At 38.7% G+C, this 26,861-nt stretch overlaps 1 protein-coding gene across 3 annotated transcripts in view; it reads right to left on the reverse strand.

Moving 5' to 3' along the window:
- The window catches only part of Cyp7b1 (cytochrome P450 family 7 subfamily B member 1), a 167,037-nt gene that overhangs the window by 82,561 nt on the left and 57,615 nt on the right, over nt 1–26,861 (reverse strand).

Genomic DNA, 26,861 nt, shown 5'->3' on the forward strand with positions numbered 1-26,861 from the left:
GGACAGAGGAGGGTGCCAGATCCCTGAAGCTGGAGCTGCTGTGCTGGTGCTGGGAACTGAACATAGGTAGTCTGGCAGAGCAGCGGGAGCCACCTCTCCAGCCCTGTAACACCCTTATTGAATTAACTTATTTTAAAAACCAAAAGAAAGCTATATTCACAATGTCCTATGCAAGTACTTATTGAAAGTCCCACCCTCATCACAAATATCACAGTGATCTTCTTTCTCCATGTAGCTTTTGAATTTTGAATTGGATCAGTTCATATTGATCTAGCTGTTGTTTCTGTGAATTATATATATGTTAGGGGACTCACTGCCTCTCCTCTTATGAACATATCTATTCTAGATCCATTCTGGATGTAATGAGGCTCAAGATGGACCAGTCTTTGGGTGGCGGTAGAGGGAGGCAGCCCAACAGTGGCAGTAAAGCAGTTCAGCCAGTGCTGGGTATGATTTTAACACGGAGAGCACATCCATAGCTCCTAGAGTTTTAACTAGCCTAAACTGATAGAAATATTTGTCAAATCTGTCTACGTGACCAAAATACCTACGATTTCTCATTTCCTTACATAAATTCAGCCACAAAAATAAATAATGTAGTTTTGGAATTTTAAAGTGGCTTAATGACAGAACTTCAAATGATCTGAAAGAGAAGAGAAGGAAGAGAGGTACTTTGACCACAGTTAAAAGTCAGGCTACCTAGGAAAGGACCATCTGTGCACACACATAAGAGGCTTATTCAGACTCTCTATTGCCTTCAACTCTACTTGGGATACCAACAATCATTGGATCATCAGTGTGGAAGTTGGGCACAAACTTTCTTCCCTCCTGTTTAACCTCACAAATAGGCAGGGCGGGGAGAATCTAAGCAAAGCTTATGTGATGATTTGTATATGCTTGGCCCAGAAAGTAGCACTATTAGGAGATGTAGCCTTGTTGGAATAGGTGTGTCATTGTGGGTGTAGGCTTAAGACCCTCATCCTTGCTGCCTAGAAGCCAGTATACTGCTAGCAGCCTTCAGATGAAGATGTAGAACTTTCAGCCTCTCCTGCACCGTGCCTGCCTAGACGCTGACATGTTCCTGCCTTGATGATAATACACTGAAACTCTGAACCTGTAAGCCGCTCCAATTAAATTCTGTCCTTATAAGATTTGCCTTGGTCATGGTGTCTGTTCACAGCAGTAAAACCCTAACCAAGACAGCTTATATTCTATGGTTCTTGGGTCAGGTTTCCTGGTCTAGACTTCCCATGCTTAACCATGGAGATACATAGAACACCCACACACAGAGGTCTACAATGTCTGCCATTCAGCTTAATTTTTGAAAGAGTGGAACACAGCTATCCAAACTCAATCTCAAAAGATGACAGCAAATTAGTATTAACAGAGGCTCCTTGTAGACAAAAAAAGGAAAAAATTCATGAAGATGATTTCATAATACAGTATAGACCTGTCTCAAAGAACTGAGCAACAAGACTGTACACTTTCCATGGCTTCTGAGTCACTCCCATGAACCAGCCTCTGAAAGACCAATGTGACCTCCAAGTTCTCTCTACAATTCCCTGATGAAAACTTTCAACTCTGGAATAATTCATCCTCTACTGTAAATGATTAAGGGGACAGACTCATCTCCGGGTGTCTCCTGTGAAATTATACATGTACACTTTCCATTCTTTCATGGGTGGAGAATGTCGACTTACAGGTTAACTCAGTTACTTAGACTGCAGCAAGTTGGCTCAGACCCCAATGCATGGAAATGAAGCCTGGGCCATACTTCCCTCTGCTAGACATTTTCTCAACAGCACTAGTCCAGTCATCTCAAAAACCAGTAGAAAATGACCAGAGACATGTCTGAGAAGGTCTTAATGGGGAAGTCAGATGTGTAAAGACAAAGATGAATTCAGGATGGTACGCTTCCTTTATTCCTGACTTTTTCACACTAGATATAATATCAAACACAACACAATGTCCTTTGATACCATTTCTACATCTTTAATTATCATCAACATTTTTCATGAAAGACATAGTTTGGGTTTGTTTGTTTGTTTTGCCTACCTATAGCCAGTACTAAGCACTGTGAAACACAGTAAGAATTCAGTACATGGTTGAATGTACATATGGGTAAATGAATGAGGCCCCATGCTGTTTCAAAAGTTCTCAAGCCACACATTATTCTTTAGGGTTAAAATAAAAGATCCCAATTTGCCAGGGAAAGAGGCATACTTCTATTTCAATTTCCAGACTTTCATTTTTGTAGTCAAACTGTTCAAATCTGTCTCCTCAGGGACAGAAGAGGCTGGGGAAGATGAAGTGCTGCCAAGCGCCACAGCACAAAGACCTCCTGCTCCTTTGCTCTCAGGGCAATGACCTTGTGATCTCATTTGCAATCTGTTTTACAAAGAAAGCTCCATTATGCTCATTTCTGGGGCGAAGCCAGGATGATGGGCACTGTCCTGCAGATCCTGAAGGCCTGGCTGTGGCCAACCAAGTGCCAGAAATTTGGGACACTTGTGTGCATTAGAATACACATGTATGCACATGAATATGTACAGTCACATGCATGTACGCATATGTCTATATACATGCAGTCATGTGTTTGTGCACTCATACATAGACATATCTATATGTGCATGTTTGTGGTCATGTGAATATAGGCATAGTTATGCACATGTGTGTGATACCTAGGATGAAGAGCGGAGTGGGACACTGAAAACTCAGGGGCCAGACTCCTTTTATCCTGAACTGCAAGCTGAGCCTCGCAGTTCTGAGAAATCTCACTATCTTTAGATACAGCATTTAAAATATCCTTTCATCTTAAAATTTTTATTGTGTTGTATCATCTACCTTTTAATACATGAATGAAAATAATCATGTAATTAAAATTAGAGATAAATGGGAGATGAAATAAAAAGGACCGTAAAAATGTATACACAATCAGTTAACAATGAATTTAGAATATATACTTCAAGAGAATTCAAGAAAAATCAATGTCACTCTAAGAGCCATGCACATATACAAATATTTGTGAAAGTGTCACATGCCCGTGGTCTCTGAGGTCTACTGACTAGTGTCGTGTAACCAGTGACCAAATTTTTGATGAAGGCAGAAAGATCAACGTGTTCCTAACTGAAGCAAACTGGGGTCTACAAAGAGTCACTTAAGCATGTGTCTAGTATGTGGGGCAGCACTTGGCCTCCTGATTCTCAGACCACTGTAGATAGATCTTATCTGGGTGTTGGAAGACCAAATTGCCAGCACCACTATTTCAAAAGAGCAATTGAAAAGAAAGAAAAGTAAAGCAACATGTTCAGTATAGTATTTTACTAAGCTCCCTGTATTCTTTCCTATTAATATCTTAGGAGTATGAAAAATCTCATTCATTGCTTCATTTTTACCCCAAACTCATTTAAAAAATAAAGTAAAACAACATTTTGTAGTGTAAGACGGATAAAATATCACCAGTGGGAACAGAAACCTCAATTATGTGCTGAGAGTAAAACATTCGCAACCTTATTTTTATCAAATAGACTCTGGCACCAGCTCTACGGACGGTGTTCTAGTAAAGTTTTGCTATTTTGCAAAACAAAACAAGTTACTGATCATTTATCCAAAATGTACAGGGCAGAAAGGTTTGGAATTTCTTTCAGGTTAAAATATTCATATGTGAACAACGACTTTCCTTCAAGTTTCACGTGAACTTTGTAGGCAGAGTCCAAACGTGAATTTAAACAACACATGTAGTTTTGATGCCCTCAGAGGCATGGGATCAGGTGTGGCATTCTGTCCCGCTGAAGTCTTCAACACTTGAGAAGTCTGAGATCTAGGAATACTCAAAACGTTGGATTTTTTAAATCATGAATGCTTATCCTGCACCACCTCAGGGTCCTTGTAGTGAAACAAAAGCCTGCTGCCAGGCTAGGTCAGTTCAAACACCACTGTGCAGCCTGTGCTGCTCCACAGTGAGACGCAGGACGGGATGAGCGTGTGCAGAGACGCTCTGACAGTAACTCAAGAATAGCTTTATATTGGCTATATAATAACATTAGACAGTATTTCAAGTGCTTTTATTTCACTTTTCTATTCATTTGATTTTATTGTAATTTAAGAAAATTTTGATCTCCAATAAATTGGAAAAGAAATAAGAGAACTGATTGATTGCCACAGGCAGTTTGAGAAGCACGGTACTAGACTACACCACCAGGTCTGCTGAGTGAACTTTTATTTGGAAATGATGGAAGAGCCTTCTAGAATTTCAAAGAAACCAGCATCTAAACGCAAGCATAAGAGTTAAATATATGTATGTTTCTGTATTTGCTAATGTGAGTTTTTGATCCCTCATTGTTTCGTGGCGCTCTGGCTGATTTCCAAGTTCAAGGTTAATAAGAAACAACCCAGAAGTGAATAAAATCTAATGTAATGATGGGTAAGGCAAGATATTACAGGCCACCACAAATGTAGAAATCTAACATGCGAGATCTGTTCGTTGTTAAAACTTCAGGCTAGAGCAAGGCATCTCGAGGCAGGAATGTCCGCCCCTACCCTCTCTGCTACCTCGATGCTGAGGTGAACTGAACAGGTGTTTTCAGTCGGGCTTCTCATTTATAAACGGGATCCGTGATCATACACATACAAAGCCACTTGTTTGGCAGTCTCAGAAGAGGGGCCGAGGACTGACCAGACATGAGACACGATTACCCTCTCACCCTGGAAGTCCCTGAGGGTTGAGGGTGGTGCCACAGCAGGTCAGGATGCGAGAGGCACAGCTGCTGCCTAGTCCTCAGGGTGCAGGGAGGTTTCTGTTTCCAGATGACAAGCCAGTTCTAAAACTGAGCGAGCAGGTAGCACTAATTTCCCTCTTTTTGCCTCTATCCTTGCAGAATCCTGATTTTAAGGCAGTGTTCATCCTTTGAAAAGTGTATCATCCTTTGAAAGTTATACATTTTTAAAGACAACAACAAAACATGTCGTTAAATTTCTTTTAAAAAATAGTGTGCTTGACACAATTACGAATCATTACCATGGCTGCACCCTGTCTGCACACGATGTTCTAGACAGACAATGGATATGTCACCGCTGCTCTTAAGCAGCCCAAAGTCCTTTTCCCTTGGGTTTCTGGCTTTAGTGACAATAAAGACTCCCTCTAGTGGTTAAAGAAATAAATGTAAACTCTCCGTTAACAAAAAGGGTGATTATTTTATCTAATTAGGATGTTTTCTAAAGAAAAAAAATTTTTTGAGTACCTATTTTTGAAGTACTGTAAATACAATTATAAATATTAAAATGCAAATTTTATATTGTTATTATATTTATATTATATAATTATATTTATATTCTTAACTTATGAAAATGAATACAGTAAGTGAAAGCTATAATCCTGATAGTCTGAGCATAACATAATAAAAAAATGTTACGTATTCAGAAAAAGAGGATCCACTATCAATTTCATTAAGAGAGGCATGACTAGTGGCTGTACAAATTGATGCTTTTCAAAGCAGGTTATGTGGTCCTTCTACAGGAGCTACAATCAATAACTGCAAGGAACGCTTTATTCAACAAAATAAACATTTAGCCTGGTTAAAAGCAACACTATGAGAAAATTCGATATTGCATAGAAAAAAGTGGCAACTGTCTATAGTTCATTATTTTTACCTTCTAACTTTGAAAACCTTTTCAGCTGTCAACAAAACACTGAGAAACAGGGGACTCAAAGAACTAGCTTCAAGTCAGAGAGTTAGAGAAAGGAAAGGAAAAAACAGGAGAAGGCAGGACCTTCGGCTGCAGCTTCTTCAGCTGCTCAGAGGAAGGTTCCACCTTTGCCACCTTCCTCCTATGCATTTGCTTCAACCCATGGTGTGTGACTATTTACATCCCACGTGCAAAGCTTCCCATTCTTTTGAGATTTACATACTTTAGCATTCTGTATATTGTTTAGAATGCCCAGAGAAGCATTTGTGGGCTTGTTGACCCATCTCCCAGAGAATTATTTTACATCATGAAAATAGAAGTTACAATCAGTTATTGCCTAAACACCAGTGAATTTCTGGCCCTAAGACTCTCCCAGGTATTGTGGACTTGAGAGTTCAGCAACTCCCTGTTTATTGTACACTTATGAGTTCGAGTGAGGAGAAAATAAACCAACTTAGTAAAATGTGCTTTGAAATTTGTGAAAAACGATATAAAATAAATTTCTGTTTTAGTTTGTCATAGTTCAATTACACTGGGAGGGGGAGCTGGTTCATCTACAGCTTCAGTTTCTTTGAGGGAGAGGAAAACAAAAGAAAAGTGCCAATCCTTTTGTAGAGTAACAGACACCGAAGACAGCAGCTTCCCTGTAGGAGCAGGCCCCTCGTGACAGGTTCTGGGCTAGGTACTGGAGAATGTTATGGTCTAACATCTCTCTGAAAGATTTGGCATCTGGTTTGTAGTAAAGTGAAAATATTTACAACCATACCTATGAGTTACTGAAGTTAAGCTCACATATAAGGACTACAAGGCATTGCCAGTACCTAGAGAATACCAAACAGGCTCAGAAAATTGTGGTTTTATAACCTAAAACCTTTACTTCCCTTCTTATCAATCCAAAAGGCGAACTCTGAGTTGGCTCCTTGTCCATTTCTGCCCATTCTATAAGACGGTGGTAGGAGCAGAAGAAGCATTTCTATTTGCTGAATCTAGAGGATAAAGGGCAGAAGAACTACAGTGGATCTGAGCTAACAATATCCAGGGATACTTTGCCATCTCATGAAGATAGACTATCTGACCCCTGCTGCATTCCAGCATCCCGACTGGGTGAAGGCGGCTTATTATATTTTCCAACACATGACCTGAAATTATGCAACATTCCCAAACTGCCCTGTTATTTTCCAAACTGGATGAAATAAGATGCACGAAATCCCTGCCTTTTATTTGCATGTCAGAAAAAAAGAGGCAACCAACAGCAATCCGGACTCTCGAGTGAAAGCCAGCAAAACCCCAAGAACAGTTGGTGTTTCTTCTTAACTGTTTTGGCCAAAAAAGACAGGCCTGGGTTTTCCAGGATAGACACTTCTCTCTCTCTCTCTCTCTCTCTCTCTCTCTCTCTCTCTCTCTCTCTCTCTCTCTCTCTCTGTGTGTGTGTGTGTGCCAAATGTAGTATAAAAAATGTTCCACTTAAATAATTAAAATGGGAATGGAAGGAAGGAAGGAATCCTACCAGTATCGGTTCCAATATTCTTTTGAAATAATATTTTGCTAAAAAGCCCAAACATGGGGTAAAAGAAGCTTTTTTCTTTTTACTATCATACAAATCAAAAAGAGTTAGAGAAAGCTTTCACAGCAAACCCTGCCCAGCAAGGAGTGAGAAACTAGCAGATAGTGGGGCCAGATGTTGGGGTGATCTGGGTCAGAAGAGCACAGGAACATAGTGTTGATTTCAATGGCTGTTGGCAGAAGCTTTGCTCCAGCAGCAGGGGGAAAACCCTGAACTAATAGAATTCTTTCCTACTCTTCCTTTATCTTGCTAAGAAACCCCAAACCACTAGTCAGCGGTGCTGATAGCTGTCAAAGAAGCTGAATTCACTGCCCAACCCTGCCAGCAGGGATCACATCAGAAGGAAGTTGACTGAGTGAACAAGGACATCTCCAGGCTGTGCCATTTTACATCCCACTCAACTTCCAACAGCTGTTTCTTGAGTGAATGCAAGCTTCAAATAATTATATGAAAAGAACAACAAATTCCAGATGTAGACAATGTTTATATGTGTTCCGTGGCCCTTAACTAGGTCCATAAAGGGGGACAAGCACTGTCATGTCTGAAGGATGAGGGTTTATAACCAGGTGGAATTAGAACCAATAAAGTTTCTCTTATTGCTCTTCCCAGCCAAGGTCTCAAAAGAAAGCATGAGAAAGTGGATTTGTAAGAAGCGGAATATCTCCAACAGAAAATGCAGAATGGTGTGTTCTAGTTTTAGGGACTCCTATTGCACTGCATGAGCATTGCTACCAGTCACTGGATAAAAATTTAAAGGGCTTTTCCATCAGCTCTGGTGTTCTCAGTGCCATGACCACTTGTAAATTAGGCAAAGGCTCTCTCCTATCAAGTTCTGACAGAATTTTCAATCTTAGCCAGTACACAATGCTGAAACACAGAGCATAAACAGAGGCTTGCTTTAGAATATTAGATGTGACCGAAGCCTGCTCAATCCTTTGACACTTTCAGACATTTTGTCACTTCACCTGGAGAAATATACACGGCCTATTCGGAAGCGCTGCCAGAGTCCAGCACCTGTCAAAGCCTCTCTCTGTCAAGGCTTTCACAGAGAGTTTCAAAATGACAGATCAGGATGTCTGAGTTGATGGAGCCCCAGGAAAAATGGAACAGATAGAAAATTCATGACTCTAAACTAGATCAAAGTGACTTCTGTCAACATCATGTCAAAAGAACTGTTCATTTTTAGAGGTTTTTAAAAAATTATATAAACACTTTTTTGAGTATGAGCTAAGTGTAATGAAAAAAATTTTTTTCTTGTTCTACAGTATGATCATCCAAATGTTCAAAATTATACTTTATATAATCTAGAAAGAAGGAAAATTCTAATAGTCATTACTGTCTGCCAGTTAAAACCACTGACATCCAAGAAAGAATTATGAAGATACTATCTGCTCAAAATAGGACAAACCATCTGGCTATCACAGAACAAAAGGGGCTTTTTTGTTGTTATTGTTTTTTAATTTTTCACACATCAAATCCTACAACTGGATTCATTACCTCTTCTTTTATTACACACAGCTCTGATTTTTCCCTCCACTTGCTTAGTGTGGCAATTTAAAGCATCAATTCAGTATTAGTTTCCTAAAATATTTGGTATTATTTTAATTTTAAAAACAAATGGAAAACCCTTATGATGCACAATTTTCTTAAATTATTGCTTTCAGAAGGAAGTAAAAAACCAAAATAAATGGCTTATAACATGCGGTACTGCACTCTCAGAAACCCTCCACAATTGCAGTCAAAGTCATTCATCAGATGAAATACGCGTTAAAGAATATGGAAGTGACTGCTTTCCTGTTCTAATTTCTAAGACCTTTGAGAGAGGAATGAGGGCACCTGGTGCTAGAACCCAGGTAACCTGTCTTCTGCTGCTTATCTGTCAATAGATAAACAGGACTTGTGACCTTGTGAGGACAATTCTGGGGTTTCACTCAGCTTCCAAGCAGGGAAGAGAGATCAAAAGAATGTGTACCAGACACACACTCATGTACATATGCACATACATGCACATGTGCACATGCATGCACACCGTGCAGTTGTTGTAATCACTACAACTGACCCTGATAAAGTGACAATGTCACTTTGCAATATCCCATTGGTCTTTCCTTTACCAGCATTGAACAATTTTGACATCAGCCCTTTCAGCCACATTCTCACAGAAACCAGCTGCCTCAAAGTGTTCTGTGACCAGAACAGGTTGCTTACCTCTAGAAGGTTAAAGTATTTAAAAGATAACAACCACATCTGGCTTAGAGAGAAAAAAACACGTTTGACAATAGTCCCACTGCAGTGTATGTATGGTCTGCAGGAAGTGCCATCTAGGACTATGAAATTAGGGCAAGATCACCGAGCCATCCTGGAAGGAGAACTGAATGCATTTTCTTTCCTACTTATAAAAAGATGTTTATTACCTATAAGTGCACAGAGATGTGGGCCTCATGGCCACCGGTGATTGGTGATAAGCCCCTTTTCCTCATTTACATTGATAGCCAGCATTAGTGAAGATATACGCATTTCATTTCATGGTTCAGAAAGAACAAAGTATATGTATATGTGATAGCAGTGGGTGGTTAATGAAATGGTCTGACAAACATAAGCTAATACATAATCATACCAGAATGTGACTGCAACACCTGTTCTTGCTTCACAGACTTCCAATTCTTAAGAAAAAGTTACCACTCACAAGAAGTGAAGCCACTCCTATTTAGACATCAATATGCTCCAAGGAAATTTTAGTCGCTGTTTTTGGTGGTGGTGTTGCAATCACTAAAGGGTGGTTATTCTAATGATATCAAATCTCTTTTGCTTCTGTCCTAAGAGTAATGAAAACTTCACACATGCATGAAGCTCCAGTAATTATTTTAAACTGCCTTCTGTTGTCCCCCTGAGGAACACGGTGGTATTTGTTTGATGCAGTTTAATTAGTGTCAGGGTAATTAATGCTATGCTATCTACATGAGATCAAAACCCTTTCTTTGTAACATTCTGGTAACTCAGAACTAAGAAAAAGAAGCGTTTTGAAAGTGTGGCATGGTGTTAACCTGAGATCACTGGTGAACCGAGTGGCTCATCTCTTACTCCCAGCTTCACCCAAATGCCAAATCCAGTCTCTCCCAGGATAAGATCGGGCTTGTAATACAATGCAACTACTCTGCCAGGCATAAGATTCGGTGGCTGCTATGGAATTAAATTCTTTTTTATGGGCATAATCAAATTAACCAAAGCATTCACAGTCACCAGGCACCTTTTGCAATAGTTTAATCTTTTAATAATGAAATAGTAAACTTCTGCACTGACAGAGAACTGGAGTCCCCTGTAAGCAGGGTGTCACTTCGCCATGTGCTGATATATTTTTTCAAATAAAGGAATCATTTGGTTTAATGAATGAATGTGACTCTGCTTAAATGCCTGAATAAAATTTGCATTTAATTGTAGGTATAGATAGTCTCTCTGTTTGACAATAATGTTAAGAGAGGGGAGGGGGAGAACAGAGATAGGAAAGGAGAGAAGTTAAACACACAAAAATTCCAGACACATACATAACATGCTCTGCCATAAATCCCTTTTAACTGTTTCTTTGGTAATAAGCAACGGCAGCATAAATCTCCCAACACGCAAACTCAAGCTGATCACAGGCTTAAGGAAATAGCTCCAGTTATCTTGACTGGATAAATTATTATACCCTAAAAAGGTTATTCCAGTTTCTAATAAAGCACTGGAGCTAACAAACAAAAATAAAAAGACTAAGCATTCTCTTATTTTGTAACGGGAGAAATTACACGGTGCAGGGGATCAACACAAGGACATTGCATTTATTTCAAATCTCAAAACTGCACTGTGTAATGTGCACTTTGGAAGAAGACTAGTGCTTTAACACGAGGAGGGCCAGCGGTAGACTATTAGTATTTTTATAGGGAGGGCTAATGGCAGATATTGAAAAAATAAACGTGACTGTCTGCAAGTCAAGCCAAACGGATTTTTGTCCATTGCAAAAGTACACGGGACGAAAATAAGCTGTGTATAGCACAAGACATGAGTAGACAGCAAGCAGTACCACTAAGGATTAAATGCTCAGCCGGCCATTGTTATGGAATGTGTCTGTATCCATCAGTGGTGGAAATTAAAGTTAATGTTATAAAAATGAAATCTCACTAGGAATTTTTACCTAAGCTGCAGGTGATCCCCTCACAGGGCTGGTGCTGAAGGCATCTCCTTTTGGTCATTCATTGTGAAATGCCTTTTGGGATCAGCTGATTAGCCAAATACGTTTTTTCCCATCTTTGGTTCTGCTCTCTATGAGTTAGTTGTTTATCAATTAAGGTGATAAGTACCAGTGAGTCTAGTTACAGCAGAAATACAGTAATGTACCCTCTAGGAGCCCTGCAGTAAGAGCTGTGTGCAAAGTTCAACAACTGTGAAGGAACTATTAAGGAGGACATACACACAAGTGACCTTGACTGACACGCGCACTTCATTCCTGCAATAAACAGCAGTGGTGCTGATAACTGCTCATTGGCGCAGAGAGTAATTACCTATCTGTCAGCGTTGCTGGTGTGTGCGAAATAGTATAAATGAAACATACATAATGTGTGGCAATAATATCGGGCATGCAGAACCTAATGTATTATCATCATTCTCAGGACCCAGGTTTATGTGGCTGCCACCACTGAGTAAATGCCTCCTAGCCATGATAATTTCATTCTAATCTCTCTTCCATATTATAATTTTCATTGCTAAAAGATACTAAGGAGCAATACGTTTCAATCAAGGCTAAATAGAACACGACCTGTAACTAGCTATTTTATACACCTATATTTTTTTTTCTTTCAAAAATTTTAGTCAATTTATGAAGAGACGGGAATAAGCTATAAATTTCTGTGGTGACAATCCCTGTCTGTGTCAATGTCACCGTGTCTAGAGATGGGGTGGAGGAAGCCTAGGGAACGGTCAGCAGCTTTACCTCCTATTTTTCCAATAACAACAACAAAAAACATCCATCTTGTACACTCCCATTCTGTTCTGAAACAGAAGGTTAGACAGCATTTTGAACAAAATAGCATCCATTGGAAATGAGAGAGAGAGAGAGGGAGGGAGAAAGGGAGAGAGAGAGAGAGAGAGAGAGAGAGAGAGAGAGAGAGAGAGAGAGAGAGAAACAACCCAGCTTCTAAGATGAATTATCTTCATTCACTTGAGTCCTGTACAGCACAAGAGAAGCACAGGCATCTGAACAGGCACACATTCTGCTCTGATAAAGCTCTCCAGCTCATGGGAGTCGTTTTTTTTTTTTTTCTCCTGTGAAATCCTGTTTTTAACACCATGTAAAAGGAATTAACAATACATAGGTAGCCAAGAGGCCACAGTAACTGGCACCTCTCTGCTAGATAGTCGCTTCCTAGACACCTGGAAACATAGTATCACAAACTAGATACAGAAGCAGCTGCTAGGTGACCACCTTTATCCAAAAAGGGTGTAAACAATTCTAGTGAGCACTGGCATCATTTTACCTGATCTAGTTCTTCTCTTTAGATGAAAAGAACATATTTTGGAGACTGTAAGTAATCATGAGTAACTATTGCAAAGTCTATTTCCTCAGGGGGGAAAAGGGTTTTATTGATTGACTAGCATCGCTTTTCAAAAAATTAAGAAGTGAATGATAAATGAGCATTGTTACAGTGTCCTTTTCAATTGCTGTGCTTTTGTTTGCTGATTTCTCAAAGTGGTAAAATTGTGAGCAATATGTGACCTGGAGATTCACCAAATCAAACACAATGCTCAAGGTTTTGTAGTGTTCTTCTTCATGTATCAGAAGCTTCTCTTTCTATATATCTGAGCAGGAGGAAAAGTAGTAAATAACCAATAGTAAGCTGCATAGAGATGTGATTTGTTATATCTCAAAGACATGCTTCTATTTGAAAGAAGAAATCCTCAGGTCTTTTTTAACATTAAGAAATAAAACTTATTCAAGTTTGTCACATCATGACATTAAACAGCTTATCTACTTGACTGTGTCATAGCCACCTTGATTGTCTTGCCACAGTGATCTAGAAAAAATTTTAGCCAAGTTGTAAGTCATTCAACCAAAGCTATCATTTCAGCATATTCATTGAACTGATATATTAATAATGCCTACAAACTACAGATATCATTCTCACTTACTTCAGTGACTTCCATTTGATCCACTGAAAAAAGCCTGGACCTTTTTTATTTACATCTTAATCTAGTTACAAAAGCTTCTTAGGATTCCAAGTAGTAAGATCAGGAGGGTCCCAGCATTACACCACCAAAGTATCTTATTCAGTCCTTGCACTTAAGAAAACACAATATCTCAACCTCTTGAAGCTGTGAAGGTCTAATCCCCTATCTTCAAGTATTCCAAACTACAGCAATCACATCTTAATAAAGTCCCAATCAAATCACATATTCATTTTATTCTAACATCTAGTTTATGTATCTATGCCATAAAACCTCTAGTTAAATGGTCTCCCTCTCTCTCTCTCTCTCTCTCTCTCTCTCTCTTTGTGTGTGTGTGTGTGTGTGTGTGTGTGTGTGTGTGTGTTCAACTATTTAGGACTTTATAGGACCATTAAGCAACTTGCATTTGAATGACTGAAACATTTTTCTCCAAGCCCTTACCAGTAATTAAATATCACACAGGTCGATAGTTCACAGCCTAGGAATTGGGCAGAAAGCTAAGGAACCCTAACTCATATCCAACTCCTACAGAAGGACAAACAACCATCCTCCAGCTGAGAAGCACTACATAGACAATGCGTTTAAGGGACTATATGTTACTGCTTTAGTGTATGATGTTGGTAAAAGCAGCAAACCAGGGGAAACTAGTGTGACTCCAACCAAGTAAGTGAAAAATCTGTGTGACAAGAACTTTAAGTCTCTGAAGAAAGAAATTGAAGAAGATCTCAGAAGATGGAAAACTCTCCCATGCTCTCATTGGCAGGATTAATATAGTAAAAATGGCCATCTTGCCAAAATTAACCTACAGATTCAATGTAGTCACCATCAGAATTCCCACTCAATTCCTTATGAAGTTAAAAAGACCAATTTGCAAATTCATTTGTAATAACCAAAAACCCAGAATAACAAAAACTATTCTCAACAATAAAAAACTTCTGGTGGAGTCATCATCCCTGACCTCAAGCTGTAGGCTGATGCTATTATGCCAGTGAAGGCAGAGAAGTTAGAACAAGGCCATGATTGGACAGGAAAAGAATAAGGCAGGGACAAGGTTTTTGGAGGGCAAGAGAGAAGGAGAAGAAAGAATCAAGATGGAGACAGGGAAGGATGACTCAGATCCAGGTGGTCTTGAATTGCCAAGGTAGCTGGGATGGATTTCTGTTGGCAACTTTATTTTACCTAGTTGGGAGGTTTATTGTGTGGATGTATTTCAGATTGAGAATTTCACATATAAAGCTGATCGTGGGGTTACAGTTTGATGAGTCTTGATTTTCCTGGGTAGTTGGAAGTTTATACTTCAAACTACCAGGGGGAGGTTGCTGAGAGTGTGGGCAGAGTCCATGGCAGGGAGTGTGATAGGCCAGGTGCTCCTGGACTTTAAGCGCCATGATTTTACCAGGTAGCTGGAACCAGAGAGTCCCTGGCTAAGAGAGAGCCACCAGGAGAGATAAATCAGCAATAGCTCCAATGGCCCGCTGGAGCCAGAACTATCACGGAACCAGACTACAGGGTACGGGCAAGAACTGGTTCACCGCTGTTTTATTTTTACCACACAATGTTGCTAGAAGCAGCAAGAACCAGGGGAGATTGGTGTGACTCTACCAAGCTAGCAAAAAATCTGTGTGACAAGAACCTCACGTCCTGAAGACAGAAATTCATTTGGAATAACCAAAATCTCAGAATAGTGAAAAATATTCTAAGAACTTCTGGGGGAATCACCATTCCTGACCTCAAGCTATATTACAGAGCAATAGTGATAAAAACAATGCATGGTATGGGTACAGAGACAGGTAGGTAGATCAATGGAATAGAATTGAAGACCCAGAAATTAACCCACACACCTATGGTCACTTTATCTTGGTCAAAGGAGCTCAAACCATCCAGTGGGAAATAGACAACATTTTCAACAAATGGTACTGGGTCAACTAGAAGTCAGCATGTACTCAGCAAATCTAACCATTCTTATTGCCTTGTACAACCTCAAGTCCAAGTGGTTCAAGGACCTCCACATAAAACCAGATACACTGAAATTAAAAGAAAAGAAAGTGGAAAAGAGCCCCCAACACATGGGCACAGGTGAAAATTTCCTGAACAGAACACTAATGGTTTATGCCTTAAGATCAACAATTGACAAATGGGACTTCATAAAATTGCAAAGCTTCTGTAAAGCAAAGGACACTGTCAATAGGAAGAAACATCAACCAACAGATTGGGAAAAGATCTTTACCAATCCTACATCCAATAGAGATCTAATATCCAATATATACAAAGAACTCAAGAAGTTAGACTCCAAAAGCCAAATAACTCTATTAAAAATGGGGTACAGAGCTAAACAAAGAATTCTCAACTGAGGAATACCTAACGACCGAGAACCACCTAAACAAATGTTCAACATCCACAGGTATCAGGAAAATGCAAATCAAAACAACCCTGAGATTCCACCTCCCACCAGATCAAAAATTCACATAACAACAGACACTGGTGAGAATGTGAAGAAAGAGGAACACTCCTCTGTTGCTTGTGGGATTTCAAGCTCCACTCTGGAAATCAATCTGGAGGTTCCTCACAAAGTTGGAAATAGTTCTACCTGAGGACTCAGCTATATCACTCCAGGGCATATACCCAACAGATGCCCCAACATATAACAAAGACACATGCTCCACTATGTTCATAGCAGCCTTATTTATAATAGCCAGAAGCTGGAAAGAACCCAGAGGAATGGATACAGAAAATGTGGTACATTTATACAATAGAGTACTACTCAGCTATTAAAAACAATGTCTTCAAGAAATTCTTAGGCAAATGGGTGGAATTAGAAAATATTGTCTTAGAAGGAGTACAGTACAAGAACATAAGCGTTGAGTGCAGACTGGGAAATGGGTGACCCTCAGTGTTGCTATAGGTGACCCTCAGTGTTGCCTAGGTGACCCTCAGTGTTGCTCCTGGAGCTCCCAGAAGTGTTACGTCAGCTGACAGACAATAAAATTTATACAGGCAAAAAAAAAAAAAAAAAAAAAGAAAATATTGTCTTGAGTGAGGTAACCCAGTCACAAAAGAACACACATGGTATGCATTTACTGATAAGTGGGTATTAGCACAAAAGCTAGGAATACCCAAGATACAATTTACAGACAATATGAAGCTCAAGAAGAAGGAAGATCAAAGTGTGAATGTTTCACTCCTTCTTAAAAGGGGGAACAAAATACTCATAGGAGGAAACAATGTGGGGAGCGGAGACTGAAGGAAAGGCCATCCAGAAACTGCCCTGCCTGGGGATCCCATATACAGATACCAAACCCAGACACTACCACAGATGCCAAGAAGTGCTCGCTGACATGAACCTGATATAGCTGTCTCCTGAGAGGCTCTGTCAGAGCCTGAAAAATATAGATGTGGATGCTCACAGTCAACCATTGGACTAAGCACTGGGTCCCCAATAGAGGAGTTAGAGAAAGGACTAAAGGAGCTGAAGGGGTTTGCAACCCCATAGGAAGAACATTACTATCAACCCACTAGACCTCCCAGAGATCCCAGGGACTAAACCACCAACCAAAGAATACACATGGAGAGATCAATGGCTCCAACTGCATATGTAGTAGAGGATGGCCTTGCGGACATCAGTAGGAGAAGAGGCCCTTGGTCCTGTGAAGTCTTGATGCCCCAATGTAGGGGAAATGCCAGGGCATGGAGGAAGAAGTGGGTGGGTAGGTGGGGGAGTACCCTCATAGAAGCAGGGGGATGGGGGTGGGATAGGGGATTTCTGGAGGAGAAACTGGGAGAGGGGAATAACATTTAAAATGTAAATAAATAAAATATTCAATAAAACAATTGGGAAATGATACCTTCAAGGATTTCTCAAACGTTACAAGAATATTTATATAGTTTCTGATTAAAGCTCACATTGTTGACTGCTTACTCACATACCGGAGCACTGTTATTGTGATATTTTTCAAAAGCTCTCTCAGCACCTAAAATATCACTTTTTGTAATGAATAAATGAAGGTAATCAACTAATAAGTAACATTACAGTATTTTCCAGATAAGATTATATATTTATTCCATATATCCTATAATTCTCTCTCTCTCTCTATATATATATATATGTATATGTATATGTATATTTATATGTCCATGCCAAAAAATTGTCAAAATGCTAGAAACAAAGCACCTCTTTAACATAAAATGTTATAAGATATTTTGAGGAAAGAGTTAAACTTATTTAGAATTGATGGTTTTACAGCTAAATATACTTTTAAACTAGAAATTAACTTTTAATATATGGCTTGGTGAAGTAAGAGTGAGATATGTAAAGCATAGTTGCCTTTGGTGTAGGCAATATACTTGATTAATTTGGAACAATTTAACAGTGAAAGATTAATTAAGAATTTCATCCAGTACAGGCCATCTTTCTTTTCCAATTACATCCTTTTAGAGCCATCATAACTGTTTTAATAATTGCACAGAAAATGCTAGAAAGTATCAAGATAATACAGCAATTCAGAATTGCCAATGTCAGGAACATAGCATTTTAATATTTTAAGAACTTAACTTTGAGATGTGTAGATGAACTCTGTATTTAACAACATCTTACTATAACCAAGCAGGTCTACACTGAGCCTGATATTTTTATTTACACAAGCTCACTTTTATTATGTACTCATTAAGATATTTTGCTGAAAAACATGAAAACAAAATTAATTACCTAGTCTTTAGCACTTACGAAATTTACCAGAGTTAAAATGGAGCCACTTATGTCAACCCTAACAAAAACAAAAAATAAAAGCAAAAAACAACCCTCACAAAACAAAAAAAAAATCACAAGTAAATACCTGAAACACCGTGACAGAGGGTTGCCATGAATGGCAGGACTAGCAATACCTGAAACACCGTGACAGAGGATTTCCATGAATGGCAGGACTAGCAATACCTGAAACACCGTGACAGAGGGTTGCCATGAATGGCAGGACTAGCAATACCTGAAACACTGTGACAGAGGGTTGCCATGAATGGCTGGACTAGCAATACCTGAAACACCGTGACAGAGGGTTTCCATGAATGGCAGGACTAGCAATACCTGAAACACCGTGACAGAGGGTTGCCATGAATGACAGGACTAGCAATACCTGAAACACCGTGACAGAGGGTTGCCATGAATGGCAGGACTAGCAATACCTGAAACACCGTGACAGAGGGTTTCCATGAATGGCAGGACTAGCAATGGTCTCGGATACAATCTCTGTATCCAGAGACTAACCCAGTCTCGCACTGAATGCTACACCAGGGACAACTCCCCCATGCACGTTTGCTGAATCCTGAACAGACATTACCTTTGTTATTGATCTTTGTAGTCATGGTTTCAAACTGTCTTGTATGACCCTTGTTAGCACATGCTTACAGTACTGAGCCATTCACAAATAGATATTCTTGGGAAATTCCCTCTGACTGTCTACTGATGGCTGGGTTATTTTTAAATAAAGATTCTGTGAAATATGCATTAAAGCTAATAGATCATGTTAATCTGTAACATTTGGCTTAATTAAGAAAAATTTGGGGGTGTGGATGAAGCTGAAGTTAGGGTTCATGCTAAAGGTAAATATAAAATCTTGGTTAAATGTGCTGAGTGCGAATTATACTAAAGAAAAATTAATAGTTTAGTTCCTTTGCTATAATCCAGGAAGCTATTCTCAAAAGCACCATTTTCTCCACACTTGAGGTGTTATTTATAATTTAAGCATATGCTCCCTCATATTCTGGACCTTGGAAATCAGGTCCCTAGTTGTAAAATTCACTGTCAAAAGTTTAAAATGTAATCTTTCACTCCTTGTCTGACTTCTCACATGAGAGCTGTAGCTCACAATTGTGGCTGCTTCAAGACTGAAGAAAGAAACAAAGGTCCTCATATTGCTTCCAATAGCAATGAACAAGATCTACTACATCATAACTAGAATAACAGTACAATAACAACAAGGTTGTTTTAATAAATAGTCTAACCTGTATCACCATGCATCACCATCAACAACATGAAACCTGAGTTCATGTTCTTAAGGTGTTTACACTAGGTCATGGTTTTCTTCTGAATTTCAACCATTAGATAACAACAGCTCTCACAAGATCATAGAGAAGGAGAACCAAAATACTAATTGTTAGTGGGAAAAATTTCTTACAGAGAAACTTCTATTGATATTAGAAGAAGAAATAGAATTATGATTGAAATTGAGTGATACATCTGCCAATGCCCTTTCTTAGCTTATAGAACTAAAATTTGTAATAGAAAACTTTAATAGCTCAGCTTTAAATAATAAAACATTTGTGGTGGTTTAAATGAAAAATTTCCCTACAGGTTCATATATTTGACTATTTGGTCCCCAGTTGGTGGAACTGTTTGAAAAGGATTGGTAGGTGTGGCCTTTTAAGAAGAGGTATGTCACTGGAGGTGAGCTTTGAGGTTGTTCCCTCCATGCTTATGGATAAAAATGTGATGTCTCAGTTACTGCATCAGCACCATGCCTGCTTGCCTCTTGCCATGCTCCCCACTATGATGGTCATAAACTCTAACTCTCTTGAATATTGATCCCTAAATTCTTATATATGTCCCCCGATCATGGTATTTTATCACATCAATAGAAACCTAACTAAGACAACATTAGTATGAGTTTGAAATCATGAATTGGTATCTGTGGTGGCTATTCCTGGTTGTCAACTTGATTACAGCTGGAATGAACTTGAATTCAGAATTGGAGGGCACACCTGTGATCCAGATCTTGAGGCTGGAAGACTTAAGTTTCTAACCTGGATCTTGGCATGGAGATCTTGAGGTATAGTGGCCACAAAAAGCTTAGGCCCAGGCAAGGTAGTATATACCATTAATCACAGGACACTAAGGCAATAAAACCTCTGAGTTCCAGGTTATCCTGGGATAAAGCAAGTCCCAGATGCAGGCATGGTCATATACACCTTAATCTACTGGAGGCCTAAATTAGAAGAAGGAAGATTCATTTTTCTTCAACTGCTTGCACTTACTTGCCAGCACATCTGTTGGAACTTATATCCAACATGTACAAAAGACCAGTTTAAACAACTAGCCTAATGGGACTGAACAACTACTAGATTCCTGGACTTCGCATTCATGGCTGCCTATTGCTGGGTTAGTTGGACTACAGACTGTAAATCATCACAGTAAATTCCCTTACTATATACATTCCATAAGTTCTGTAACTTTAGAAAACCCTGACTAATATGGTATCAGATTCCTGATCACTTGAATTCATCATTTATACCCTATAAAGTTCTCCCTATTAGCCATCAAGTGATGTACAATGAGTACAATATAGTGTCAGGAGAGTTGCAATATAATAAAATAATGGTTCATTTGCAAAGCTTCTATGAAAGAAAGGAAAAATAATAATATATATAGACAAAGTCAAAAGGGCCAAATTATTTTGAGGTTATTGTGAACCATTAAAATGATACCTTTACCCTGATAATAACAAGCTTACCCAGACTATCAAAAACAACCCTATTACAAGTTGACATTTGATGCTGTAATAAGGATTTTTCCTTTCTTGCATGTGGCTATAAGAATGTGACTATGTAATTATGTCATTTAAATTATGCACTACTTTTATGAATTAATGTTCTATGAGAAATTCATACTTTTTAAATAAGAAATATTTTCTTTATTGTTGAAGATACTTAACATGGTCTTTACTATCGAAGGTGCATATCTATATACTACATCCAACATATTAATTTGCTTTCTGTTGATTAATAAAATATTGTTACCCAAATCATAGTGACTTAAATAACAGTATATTTGGCTTCTAGTTCCAGAAGATAGTTCATAAGGCCAGAGAAAGCAAGACATGATAATTGGAGAATGAAACTGAATCTGAAAGATCACATTGTTAAACATAAAGTAAGAAAAGATGCACATAACCCTCCAGAGATTTGAAGCCTCAAATAAGATTTGAGTGGGAGTGGAGAGGCCTGGAAGGGTGGAGGTGGAGTGGGAACATCCTCTTGGAGATGGGGGAGGAGGAATGGGATGAGAAACTTTTGGAGGTGGGTAACAACTGGACTGTAAAAAAAAGATTAAAGATAATTAGAAGAAGAGGAGGAGGAGGAAGAAGAGGAGGAAGAGGAAGAAGAGGAAGAGGAAGAGGAGGAGGAGGAGGAGAAAGAAGAGACCAGCATCATTGAAGTGAAATTTTCTGGAGAGTGTTTTCTGAGAGCACAAAGAAGCTGTGTTCCAGAGATAGCCAAGGTTGTGTCTCCAGCTACAGCTGTTCTTAGAAACACCCAGATAGTGTTGGCTTTGAAGACATGAAGGGGTCATGAAGAACAGCTGCGGCTTGGCACTGTGAGAGGCCCTGGAAGGCCATTGGTAAAGGTGCAGCCTTAGTTGTAGTTAACAGTCCTGGACTGAAAGGGTCATGCAAAAAATTTGAGGTTTAAAATAATAATAATAACACTAATGATGATGATGATGATGATGATGATGATGATGATGATAGTAATAAACCTTAAAGTAAAAGGAGTGAACTAGAAGTGAGGTGTGGCCATAAATTCTCAAAGCCTTCCTTCAGTGATGTGATCTGTTTCCTCTAGAAAGGCTCTACCCCCCAAAGACTCAACCTCCTCAAATAGCCTCACTAACCCAGGACCAATTGTTCAAATGCATAAGACTATGACAAACATTTTCCTCTCAATGCACCACATACTACAACCATTCAGATGTTATTCAGTGTTAAAACACCAAAATTAGTAGTATAAATCTCAATGATACATTTTTACTAAATTATAGTAAAAATATTTTGTCCTCCAATGAAGCCTGGAGCCATACGTCTGCCACACATAATTGGTCTCTTTTTCCTCTGTCCATCCCTTATCGTTCCACAGAAGGAATGTGTGATAATCTCCTCACAACTTTGATGCTCATTTATATTTGTTAGGACAATTACTAATTTATTTGTAGAAACTTACTGAATATATTTTTATGCACCTATAGTGAATGGCCATAGCATTAACTCAGTAAGTTTTATCAGTGGTTAAAACAAATACTGAGTAAAAAATCAATATGGAAAGAAAAGTACTTTTAAAAATGTAGGTAAAGCTTGGGAGTATGTTTTAATTGCTATAAATATATATCACATTTTCATTATAATACATAATACATAAAGGTCACTATAAAATGATAGACTCTTACTATCACATTTAAAACTATTTAAATTAACAGAGGAGCACACTGGAAGGAAATATCTAATTTCTAGTAGTTTATAACAGGAAAATACCTTAAAGAAGAAATCTGTATAAACTTTTCTGCCATTGTCAAACAAAGCACTTTCTCCACCATTATTACAAGCTGCCCACACAGAGGCTAGTACATTACAGAGGCCTCCTTTCTGCTTTATTCTGTTAGGAAGGTAAAGTATTTTTGTGGATGAGTAAAGGCAAAGGAGGGAGGTGAGGACCCATTTTCAAAGTACTCAAAGTTTTCTCTACCACAGGACAACTGTAGAGAGGCTGCCAGCCACCATCTCTTCTATCAGTTCAGCACAGAGATCTCTAGAACATTTGGGTTAACAAACACAGCAAACAAGGCCTCTCAGTCCACACAACTCACTCTGCTGGAAAGGATCTTATAGCACGTACTACCTGACATTGTTCCTAGCTGCTGGCCCCTATGTCTGGGACTAGTTAGTCACTTCTGTTCCCTACCACAGCACCAGAGAGCAGGCAAGAGGTGGAGGAAGAGCTATCTGGTCAGCATTGGTTTTGCCATCTTTCTTTCTGAAATGAGACCCTATCTTAGAGAAGGAAATCAAGGCTTTCAGAGAAAAAATTCCTCCAGCCACAGATAGCTACAGTGAGACCTGTCAGTGTAAGATACAGCTCTCACCTCAAAGGGAATAAGAAACAGCTTACTCAGGAGCCAAATAGGAGTCTCCATGGCCCATCACACAGATTCAAATTCTTCCAATTACATGTTCTAATGTGGTAACAGTTTAATGAAACTTTAACAATAACTGAACAATGACAGTCTCAAGCCATTTTTCAAATATGTTAATGAAGGCAACAGGCATATGGATTTCAACAAAGTGGGTATATCTCTTTTATAAGCTTTAGACACTACTTGAATACATTCTTAGCTTTTTGGTTGGTGGACAATGGTGGTCTATTAAATTAATACATTCCAAGACAGTTCACCTGTTAGTCAGAAGATGCTAGGTAGACACAGAGATCAAGAAAAAGTGACTATTAAAAGGGCTAAAGTTAGTAAGAGATAAATTGTAATTAGACTCCAGACACACAATATTTTAGCTCTGCTGTGCTGGGACTTCTGTCACTTACGTAGCCTTACATAAGGTCCGGTGAAAGCTGAGATTCCTCATGGTAGCTTTTGTCCCAACCCAGTATATCTCTGCCCTCAGCTTCAATTCTTCATTGTGTTTCAGTAAGACAGTGATGCACTGCAGAGACATTCTTGAAAGCGACATTCTAAATTCTAAATATTCTTCGAATAAGCTTTTCCTTTTAGAAAACTACTTAGATATTGGATCTGAAAATTTTAAATAAGTCTTTCACAGAAGGCTATCTATTCAGTCACCAAATCAACTATGCTAATTGCAATTTACAATGTGCAATGTAGCATGTGCTAATTGCCTTATTGTAACACCTTCAATACAGCAGATTAAGAATTATTTCTGTCTTGGTGACTATGTTTCATTTTTCACGAATATTTTAAAAATGATTTCATGGCCAGTTCTTCATTTTCTCTTCTGTGCTGTTATTGTCTTTCACATCTCTGTTCTTTCATGGATTGGAAGAGATAAAGAAAGAGCTAAGCAGAGCCTGTAGCACAGCACAGGCACGTGGTGACAATTAACAAAATCATAGCCGGAAGCAGCCAGAGGCAGCAGAGATAGTAGCAGCATGTGTAGATGCTCAAGCCTGGCTCCTCTTTCGCAATTTAGAATCTTCTTGAAATTCAAACCCTAAACCTCCAAAAATAGGGATCCATGTTGTTTCTACAGAAATAGTACCAAAATGACAAAAATATCGATATACCAGTAGTCCTTTTTAAAAGAAAACACTTATCTGGAACTTGCAATATTAGCACTTACAATCTGGATTTCAGAACACAAACAAGCTGGCCTGCCTGGGGCAAGATTTCTACCATTAACACGATGCTCATGTCGTCACATCACTTGCTGGAAGATAAATGCAGTCTTCTTTGATAATGTTTCATGTGCTAGTGCCACTTCAATTTCTGGTTTCAAATTTGCGTTTTGTTTATGACGGTGGCTCCAATTCCAGAACGGGCACATAGCAACCTATCGCACATATTTGTTGAACAAATATTTGAATGCTTATAAAAGTAGATATATTGTTCTTTGTTGTTCATATGTAATTACATATACACATAGACATATCTACATAAATTTCTCTCTATGTACACACATACACGTATTTATTTTATATATCACTCAGTATATATGTATCATCTTACAAATGTATAATTTTGTGTAAACGATTTTCCAGATTGCAGGCCTAAAAGGGAATGTTAAACAATTTGTACATGCACAGTTCCATGCATATACTTGACATACACACATGGGAAAGCAGGATGCTGGCCCATCCACAGCACTTTGCTTATCATTCTATTAACACATATTACTCTCTGATAATGTTTGATGTTTTTGTCCATTGGGCTTTCTAAACTATGAGCTCCTTGAGGGTTGTTATTTATATTTTTATGATCAAACCCAAGAAGTTGGATATACTATACATTGAATAATGGATAGGTAGTAAACATAAGTAGCACTTCTGGACAAACTGCCAAGGTAGACTTTGAGACTGGTCCAATGACCCAGAGCCCGATCTAGCCTTCCAAAGCTTAGATGTAAATTTCAGATGAGCCACATTAATATCAAGAAATTCTAAGGGATTACTAGAACAGAGTCCAGTACTATGAAAAGGAATAAGATGAACTACAACATGGCCAAAACTAAAATTCTTAATACTCAACTTGCAATCAAAATATATCAGGTACTCAAGGAAGCATAACCCCCAAATGAGAAAGCATAAAAATTAGATTGAGGTGCTTATATAGTGTTTGCTTAAATGCTTTCCATTTACTCCAAAGAGGAGTAGACACAAGGAAGTGGAGAATTTCAGACATGAAAGGTGAGCTAGCTGCAGCAAGAATGATCCCTGGGGAAATGCAGAACAGATTAGATCAGATGCTGCAGAAAAGGAACGGACTTGATGAACAGAAATAGGAATTACTGAAAAGATGATGGTTTTAAAACACTTAAAAAGGATAAGAGTCACACTATTCAGGGGGATAATTGAACAATCTAAGCAATACAAGCAACTAGAAGCCCAAAAGGCGAGAGTGAGAGGAATCACAAAAGTTTCAGGGAATAATGGCCCAAGTGTTTTCAAATGTGGTTAGGGTTATAAACCCACATATCCTTTTTATGGACTTTACTATCATATGGAAGTTGTATTTGGGAGCTATGAAACCTCAGGAACCAGCAAGATGTCACAGCAGGGAAGAGTACCTGCCACCAAGCCTGATGACTTGAGTTCCACCCCCAATCCCCACAAGGTACATGGGAAAACTGAAGTCTGCAGGCTGTTCTCTCATCTCCTCTACACACCAGCTGAAGCAATGCCCATTTGATGCAATGTTCAACATACTAATCATATAAGCATATCACATAAAGAAATAAGAGCTCTTCTTACACATATTTTACATAAAGGATGCTTATTTCCAGACATATTCAGTGATGCTGACCTCCACCAGAATCTTATAAAGAACCCAAACTCAAGTTCATATGTTATGACTTCAGCATACATACTTCTTAACAATCATGCCTCATGTTTAGTGTTTGCCACATAAGTTTAAGTACATTAGTTTGATTCACAGTCCCCAGCCAAAAAAGCCATTTGTCTTAGCATGTGAGCTGAGAAGGCAATGGTCCCTGGAATTCACTTATCAGGCAGCCTAGCCTAATTAGCAAGCCCAGGTCCCAATGAGACCAGAAGGAGTGAGAGACTCTGTCTCTGAAAACAAGGTGGACAGTTTCTGGGGAATGATACCAAGGTTTACCTCTGGCCTCTACATATACATCCATACATATACATGTGGATATATGTGTACATGCACCTATACACACATAACAAGTAATACCATTGACTTTTCATCATTTGGGATCTAGGATGACATGACTACATGTGAAAAAATGCATAGCTCTCCTGGTAGGATGATGACAAATATATTGGCATTCAAATTGACATGATCTGCTATAGAGCCATGGACTAATCAGTAGGAATATTGCATTGCATCTATAGAAGAAGTATGCATGGGATAAATTTTTTTTATTTCAAATAAAAATCAAGTGTACCCACCAAC

Source organism: Rattus norvegicus, chromosome 2 (assembly GCF_036323735.1).
Source record: "Rattus norvegicus strain BN/NHsdMcwi chromosome 2, GRCr8, whole genome shotgun sequence".
In the NCBI taxonomy this organism is placed as follows: domain Eukaryota; kingdom Metazoa; phylum Chordata; class Mammalia; order Rodentia; family Muridae; genus Rattus; species Rattus norvegicus.